This window comes from Sardina pilchardus, chromosome 9 (assembly GCF_963854185.1).
Source record: "Sardina pilchardus chromosome 9, fSarPil1.1, whole genome shotgun sequence".
Classification (NCBI taxonomy): Eukaryota; Metazoa; Chordata; class Actinopteri; order Clupeiformes; family Clupeidae; genus Sardina; species Sardina pilchardus.
In genome coordinates, this window is record NC_085002.1 from 13,308,049 (window position 1) to 13,317,080 (window position 9,032).

At 47.5% G+C, this 9,032-nt stretch overlaps 1 protein-coding gene across 4 annotated transcripts in view; it reads left to right on the forward strand.

Annotated features, from left to right (window-relative positions):
- The window catches only part of camk1b (calcium/calmodulin-dependent protein kinase Ib), a 43,317-nt gene that overhangs the window by 15,963 nt on the left and 18,322 nt on the right, over positions 1-9,032 (forward strand). The gene's annotated exons all lie outside the window — the stretch shown is intronic.

Consider the following 9,032-nt stretch of genomic DNA (forward strand, 5'->3'; position numbering starts at 1 on the left):
TTAGGCGCCAGTTGATTGTAGTTTTTGCCATTTTGGTAGGGCACAGCTGTCAGGAAGCAGTTTGTCTTTTGGTCGCAAAAGTTGAGCTCGTTCAAACTGTGCTTTTTGGTACATTGAGTTTCAGGGTTATTTATGTGCTTTTCCTCCCATCAGAAAGGTTAAGCTAGGATCGCCACTTGTTCTGGCGTTTTCCGTTTTTTCCAGAGCATTTACAATGTCCTTAATCTGCATATCTGCAGAACGGGGCGTATCCAGACGTCGTAAATCATGTTGACCTTTAGTGCTCCCAAGTTCTTTTCATTTGTAACCAAGCATGGGCAAGTCCATGGCAGTGACCATCCAGAACATTCTGTGTTTGTCTCCCGTTTTTTCTTCTCGATTAGATGTTGATTAGATGCTGTTTGTCCATAGCCTACCGTCTGACTCATACGTTTGTTATTTCACTCCCTGGCGCTCGGCATGTTTTGACTAGATGAGAGGCTCAACTTGGCTAAAGTTTGGCCTCTCCGCCACTTGTCAGTGGTATTTAGCCTGAATTGGTGGTGGGATCAGCTTTAATGGCTCCACAGTGCTTGACGTTGAGTGCTCACACTGAGAAGAGATGAATAGTTTTAATGGCTGCGCTTTGAACAGGGGGATGCCGACAATGCTATTGAGTTACCATACTGGAAAGAGGTCGTGTTTCATTGATTTGAAGCCTGTGAATGGAGCTTCGCAGTAATGGTACACGAATCGGCTTGGTGTCATTACCTGAGCTGGAGATCTATAAGCTAGATCCTCGGAGAATAAGCATCCAGTTGTTTTTTCCAGGTCGCAGTGAGTTGGATTCGAATCCAAGTGCAATCACGGTGGAATGGGTTGGTGATCTGTCTGAAATGATCTGCATTGTTTTTTTTGCCACAGCCATATATGCTTCAGCTGAATTCATACTGGTTATTCTCAACGAAATGAGATGCAACTGATCAAGCATGTGATTATTCCCAGGATTGCAAGGTGTGACCCTTTGTAATCCTTCTAGAGCAAATATTAACTGCTTATAATGAAACTACAAAGTGGTTTAAAACAAACGCCTCTTTGCTCTTGTTTCATTCACGTGGATACGAACTATAATGATGGTGTGATGTTTTTCCATGATGTGTTCTCTGTGTAGTTGTATCATGGTGAGTGTCTTTAGGAGTGAGTTTCCAGTGGCCAGTGACTGTCTCTGCCCTCCACCACTCTCATGTGCTTTGTAGGGTGAATGAACTGTGAGCAGGTGTCCTTACCAGCACGGGAGACGCACAGGAAGGTGTTCCAGGCCCCATCTATAATTCAGCTGTCATGCACACACACACACACACACACACACACACAGACAGACACAGACACACAGACACACACAGGCGTACACTCAAACCCTTTCCCTCACATGGAGCGATCCCTCCCAAACTGTAGGAACCTTGCTGGCAGACACAGCGTGGACATTTGGAATGCTTGCCACATCTATATTCTGGGCTTTGTTTTTGGCAACGTAGAAAAGATGGTTGCTCGGCTCTGGGATTATGAGCTAAATCCATGAGCTGAGGTGTGTGTTACACACACTGACAGCCCACCGCCACCCACCCCATCCACCCTCAATTTGATTTGTGATACAAAATGTGTTCTATTTCTTCGGTAAAGCCTTATGAGATTCCGTTAGAGGAACGCACATTCCCCGATATGAAAGCTTTTTTAGCCATAGAGGTTTGTCTCTGACGGACATGTCTTGGCAGTAAAACTGTGGGGCAGTTCAGTTGGTGGGAATTGCACCTAAGGTTTTCATTCCTATTCCTAATGCCTTCATTTTCATAAATCCCACATGAGAAGCCCCAGAGAAGGACCTCGTCCCTAAATGGAAATTCGTACTTGCTGACAGAACACAGGCTTCTTGGCTGTCTTTGAGTCGAGCAATTAACCATCCCAGTAGAGATGGACAATAACGGCATGGAGACCGCTGTGTGTCTCGCTGGGATGGAATTGTTCTGTGCCGTTGTGGGTTCCTTGTTGACAGAGCATAGATAGGACCGTTCCCACTGGTTGTTCACCACCAGTTGACATTCTGAGAGAACTCGGAGATGGACCTGTCCTGCATGTCAAGAAGGAACCAGGAAGTCAGTCAGTCCTAGTTGTTTACAGGTGCAGTCACCATTGTTTAGATAACAGGAAAATCCAGAGGAGGCAGTCATAAGGACTTAGACTCAATGCCTGTTTTTTTCTGCCGCAGCAGTTGCTCATGTGCCGTAATGCCTGGCCTTCAGATCTTTGTACATCTTCCAGGAAGAATTTGAACACAGTGCATTAACAATGGAGGGATATCTGTGAGACAATTCCCGCTAAAACTCATTTGTGCGTCATAAGTTGTTATATACGCAGTGCTTCATCGCCATTACTTTCTGTTTTTTTTCCACCCTCTGTTCTAGTGAAGCACTTTTTCCATCCTGTCACATTCAATTAGACAGAGTCTTTGCCATTCTCAGCGTTAACATTTAGGGCTGGCCAGCCCCGGAGTTATAGGCCCTGAGTTATAGTTATAACAATGGAAACTACCGTCACGAGGGAGCAGCTCGCATATCAGGGCATGTAGACCGTGTGTGCAAATATGAGCACCATCACTGCATGCTGCCTGCATACTACTTCATTTTAGCCCCAGTGCCTGTTGTGTTTGATATGTGACAAATGTGCCCTGTGGAACCATTGAGATCATGCATGGCTGACATTCTTTCCTCCTCCTCCACCCCTTTACTGTCAAACAGTCAGTAGTGAGGGTCAGCCAGATGCAAAGAAAAAAAAAAGGAAGATCTGTGCAAAACAGACACAACATTTTCAAAAGGAGGATCACCTCCCATCTTAATTGGGCATACAAATTTTGTCATCTTTGTTGAGCTGTATCAGTTAACCGAATCGCTCTCTTTCTGGGGCGGGGGGAGCAAGACCTGGGGGTGGGGGGAGTGAATGTGGTTGAATGCTGTGTGTTGTCTTATTTGTTGTCTTAGATATATTTCAGATTGTTTGTTTGTTTCGATAACAACAACAACAAAAAAGGACGAACATAGATTGATCCCTCTATATCTTACATTTGCTCTTCCCAAGACCTTTCTGCATTTCCTAAACCACCCAAAAAGAACATGCTGAACAGCAGGGTTCTCAATTGTTCCCTCCTGACATAATTTTCATCCTTATTTCCCCCCCTATATGCCCTGTGTCCGGCGCGTAGGCAGCCCAATCAGGACGAACCGACGCTTTAAAGCGGGTCAGCCCCTCAGCTTTTCCCCTCGACTTTGAAATCCAGAAGTCCACAGGAGAACCGCAATTAGGAGCGCACACATTGGCTTTAGCTGTGTCGCTAAAAGCAGCCCAGTACACCCCAGTGACCACTGTTAGATGCTCGCTTGTTTGTCCTCTGCTGAGAGGGACGTAGTTGTCGCTTTGCTTGTGGTTGACCGTCAGACTGTGGCTCATTTGGCTCTTCCCGGAGGTTCCCAGCTGTGTTGCGTCTATCACCGAGACCGAGCCCTCAGCAGCCGCCCCTTCCCCTCCTGTTGCTGAGCACAATGTCAGCCAGACGGACGGTGGCAGGAAATGAGGCTGATCTGGTGGTGACAATTATTGGATGGTGATGAACTGGGCTTAGCTAACTGGACCAAGCTGTCAAAGGCCTTCTGAGTGTCACCGTATATAGCAGCAAAAGAGGCTTAAAGAAGACTAATCATATTATAGATATCTATATAGAATAGAATTATGTTTTTTTGTCCACCAGTGGGTGAGAATTTGTCCTTGTCCACTTGTCCGTGTCCAACATGTATTTTTTTTTCTTTGTGGTTTGTTATGTGAAAAAGTACGAGTTTGTAAATCTTCAGTTTTGCGCCTCCTGGTTCTGACCCAGTTCTGTCCAGCTCCTCAGAAAGTTTCAGCGCAGCCCGCGGGTCATGGCTCACCGAACACCTGGTGCCGAGTTTCATAACCCAGTTCTGTTGCGCGGATGACAAAGCTACTGCTTCTTGAACTTTTTTGGTTATCCCAAAAGTACTGTCAAAGTGTTTGTGTTTGTCAGTGTATTTGTATTCATTTTGCTCTATTGTTTTTTTCATAAAACAAACAATTTTACCGTTTGCCGTTTTCAAAATACTGTGTAGAAAAATTATCAAGAATCAAGTCAGTTGGTCTATCAGTTGGCCGATCAGTTGAAAAAGGGTGCAGACAGTGAACCAGTGCATCCTTTATTAATTGGTTTGAATGAAATGTCCCCGTACATCTTAAACACATGGCGAGAGTGAGTATTAGCCTACTGTGTGTATTTTACTCCATGTCCGTGTACTCTATGTGTCAAATCAAAACAGTACTCGTTTTAGAAGTGAGCAGTATAGCACTTTCATTTCTATGCTATCTACTTTTTAATCAACACTTTATTTCCTTTTGTGTTACATGTGTACCATTGTTATGAGATCAGGAAACCCTACACCAGTGCCAATGTTGGCATCACAACAATGCTACCTGTCACTGTACTTAACCATATTATTTCATGGCAGCTTGGTTTCACGTCGTCAGGATGTCTTCACACATCCTGGTGTGACTCTGCGGTTTGGAGAGGTTACCGCTGAATGCACTCTGTCGGTCCACTGCCCTGCTTTTCAACACATCGCAGCACAGCGTGTACTAAAATAGCAGCACCACCATTTCAATAGATTTCTTCCTCTTAGAATGATCGAGTGCTGTGCAGTGTGCCCCCCCCTCCTGCTTTTCCCCCACACTCCTGCTCTTGTCTCTATTGTGCTCGAGTGAGTCCACACTTCACCTGTGCTGTCAGGTTCGGTCAGTGGCAGTTCCATCAGGGTCTGGGTGTCTTGCCATGACCTTGTGTTCCCCCTCCGCAGTGTCCACCTTCCCGCCGACTCCTGTTCACACTCTCAGCGTTGAGCCTCTCCTTAAGTCTGTCTAGCCTGTGGTCCTCCTGTCCATCTTGTTAGCAGACATCCCCGGCACTCTCAAGTTCAGGATAAACAGATAGACATCCTCACCAGTGTATACATTCATATCAACTGAAAGACCAGGTCCAGGGAGACTACAGAGGTTCACAGTTTGTGTGTCTTCTTTATGCTGTAGGCAGTTCTTAATGAGTCTCTGTTTGAAGAGCTGTGAATGACCCAAAATAGAACACGGAGTTTCAAAAGTGGGACATACAGTACAGTTAGATAAATTGCTGTTTTGTTTTTTGTTACTGGACCTTTGGTGACCAACAGAATGTTGAGTGGTGTTCTACGGTCAGATGTTGAGATCTCAGCGGCAGAACTCTGAGTGCTTCTGAAGTCCCTGAAGGCCATGAGAGGGAGGAGGGGGGGGGGGGGGGGGGTTGTGTTGTCAGTGTGCCCGCTGGACAAGAAAGCAGAAGGCGAGTTACAGAAGTGAAGCAGAAAGAGAAAGCAGGGCGTGGAAAGAGTGGAACTCACGGTCGACAGAGATTTTTCCAGGAGGTGTGTGTGTGTGTGTGTGTGTGTGTGTGTGTGAGAGAGAGAGAGAGTGTGTTATGTGTGTTGTGTGAGTTGTGTGTGTGTCTGTATGTGTGTCTTGTGTTTATGTGTGTTTGTGTGTGTTTTTGTTGTGTGTGTGTGTGTCTGTATGTGTGTCTCGTGTTTGTGTGTGTGTGCTGTGCACGTGTGTTTGTGTGTGTGTTTGTGCGTGTTTATGTGTGTGTGCTTTGTTTGCGTGGGTGAGTAAAAGAATGTGGGGGCATGCTGGAGGGCCTGAGTTAGCTTCAGGCCTTGCTGACTGCTAACGCTGACTGCTAATGCTGCCGTGCTCTCTGCCTCCTCCTCACTGAGGGTGCTGCAGCTGCAGGGGTGATGAGGAGGTTGTAAGTTCCAGAGAAATCAGCCGTGCCAGCCAAGCGTGTAGTCTGCCCCACGGATAAATACAAAAGATGCCGTCATGAAGGAAGTCATAGAAGACAGGCAAGAGGGTGAGATTTATTAGTACAGTTGTAGTAGGCAGGCTACATCTGCCTCTGTTGACGTGCTAGGCAAGGGGTTTCTTCCCATGCGTCTCGACAGGCGTATTTATGATAGTCTTGATGCGTGTATTTTGATAGCCTAGTTTCTGAAGATTCTCTTCCCACATCCCACCGTCTGCAGGGAGTTGAGTCGAGGGAAGAAAATGTCACACGTGTCTGTCTTCGGATAAAGCCTGTGGTCTCTCTCTCTAACTAAAACTTCCATTCCACTTTTCTTTCTCTGTCTTTTTTCTTTCTTTTTTTCTTTCTTTCTTTCTTTCTTTCTACCTTTCCTCTCTCTCTCTATGTCTGTCTCTCTCTCTCTCTCCCTCTCTTTCTCTCTCTCTCTCTCTCCACCAAACTTCCGAAGGTGGCCATGTGAATGTGGACCACTTGAGTAATGGCACTGGCCCGATGATGAGGGCCATCTGGGACTGCACTGAAGCATGGGGGGGCAGCGCCGTTCCATTCCGTTCTGTCCACTTCCTCTCCGCACCAGATGGCCATCATTGTGTCCAGGGTCTGACCTCTGAGAGGAGGACTTGCTGGTCTAGCGTTCCCACCATCCATGCCCGTTATTCTTCACCGGCATGTTTGTGTGTCTTTTTTTTTTTTTACGGTTTTGTTGCCTGTTTTTAGCATGTCCCGATATCTCCGAATCGGTTCGAAGAGAGAGAGCTGTACCCGGAGAGGTACGTAGAGATGTACTCCCGAGTACGCAGAGACTGTTCTCTTTCTTCTCCACCTTTCACAGAGCTAAAAGGTGTTTTTCATCCACACCTGCTGTTGAGGAGCTTCTCCTTAGAGACTCAGCCAAAAAGGGAGTAGCAAAGCTGGCAATGTATTTCCATGAAATGACAGGCGCGTCAGCGGAAGTGTGGGGGCTTTGGAGAGTGTGTTCACCAGAGGAGAGAGCAGGCTGGTTACAGTTCCCCACCTCTCGGTGATGAGGGGACGACAGCATCCTGTGCTGCGGCTTCACGCATCCTCTCTCCTTTCTCAGACTCACAGGTCTGGTCACTCAACCGTCCACTCGACCGTCTTGGTCTTGACCGTATGTCTGAAGAGGCTTTTTTGACGCGTGACTGTTACAGCCCAACTAGCCACTCGCACCAAATGCAGATTTTCGTTGAGCAAGTGAGTGCACGTGTGTGCCCTTCGGAAGTGGCTGGCGGACTGCAGCACGCGCACTTGAAAATGGATCAGGCTTTTGTGAAGTGATACTCGGATCTATGCCACCACCAGCAGTCTAAACGCACCAGTCGAGAGCGGTGCACCCATTGAGTCACTCCAAATAGAATGTGTTGTCAGTCGTGAAAATACTGCACGGGCCGAACGTTCATGGTGAAGATGAGGGGGGCGGGGAAGGGGCTTATCTCTCAATTCCCCTTTTCCTTGGCTGTGCCTTCTCTTCAGAATGGAGGGAAAACTGCCATTTTGTTGATATATTTATTTTGTTATTTAGTTTGCCAGCGCAGCACAAACTACACCTACCCCCCACCCCCCACCCCCCAACCATCCCCCTTTGCTCTCCATCAATGAAGAGCTAATGTGATTTTCACGCTAAATCTCTTCCCGAAGGACGTGGCACGGACGTCTTAGTCAGCAGAGTGTGTCCGCGGGGAGCTGGGCTGGTGCCTCCAACTGCACCCTGCCGATGCTCGGCCCCGGCTGGCGCTGCTCTGAGCTGAGCGGGCACAGCGCTGCGTTCGTGCTGCATGTTGTCTTGTGCCAGGCTGGTAACAGTGTGGCGCCAGTGGTAGGGATGGCACTGGGTGTCGTCGTGGTGCCAGCAGGGTTCAGGTTCCTGTCCGATGCCGGACCTGAGCCTCGAGGAAGCATTAGGCGCATCCTGCTTGGATGGAAATGCCAAGGGCCGTAAAATGTTTTGCTTTGCATGTGCGGTTGCACACACACACGCGCACACACACACACACACACGCCTGAGCACATACAAGTCCGGGTCGTATGATTCCTTGTCAAATATTGAACTCAAACGGTTGGAGATGTTATCAGAGGGAGGCATCGTTGCTGGCACGCCATGTGTAGTATGTATGTATGTGTGTGTGTGTGTGTGTGTGTGAGAGAGAGAGAGCGCCGTAAGAGTGTGTGCAGAGCCACCACCCGTCTCTGGATGCACTCGTGAGACGTGCTGCTGTTGTCTGTCTGCAGGTTTCATACAAACAGTAGGTGTGATATGGTGACACATGTTTACTGTTGTGTGGGTGAGAGAAGAGAATGGTGTACATGCCTGTGTGTGTGTTAATGTGTGTGTTTGAGACAAAGATAGGGAGAGAGAGCGTGTGAAAGCTAGAGTAAGAAAAATAAAGTGTGTGTAAGAAAAAAGAAAGGGGTGCGTGCGTGCGTGCATGCGTGCGTGCTTGTGTGAGTCAGTTTGGAGACAAGAACTTATCAAGTCTGCTCTTATCACGGGTTGAGAGGCGGTGTGGTCTCTGGCTGGCCTGTCCAGTTTAAAATGCTCTGGAGGTCTCCCACTGGAATTTTAATTGGTGTCTCCCTCTGGGACATTAAGCCTTGTGAGCCCACAGTGCTGTGGTGCTCAGATCCTGTATACACACACTCCAGCCGGCTACACCACATAAGAGCACATCAATATGGACACTTCATTTGTAACCTGTTATTAAAAAATGTTTTATTTGTCTAAGTGGCGCCTTGATAACTTGTTAAATAATCACTCATTCAGTAATGAGTTGAAAGCACACATCGAGATATGCATCACATGTTTTTTAAAAAAAAAACTGTTCACTTCCACCTTACGCACACATCCACAGGCACGCACACAGATAGCTGGAGCCTGGGGCTCCAGACTGCTAGCGCATGGCTCAGTATAAGGTCAGGGCTGAACAGACAGACGTGATGACATGGGGGATGGGGCGAGACAGACAATGTACATGCAGGCCAAACTTATGGAGACACACACACACACACACACACACACACACACACACACACACACACACACACACACACACACACACACACACACACACACACACACTCACACTCACTC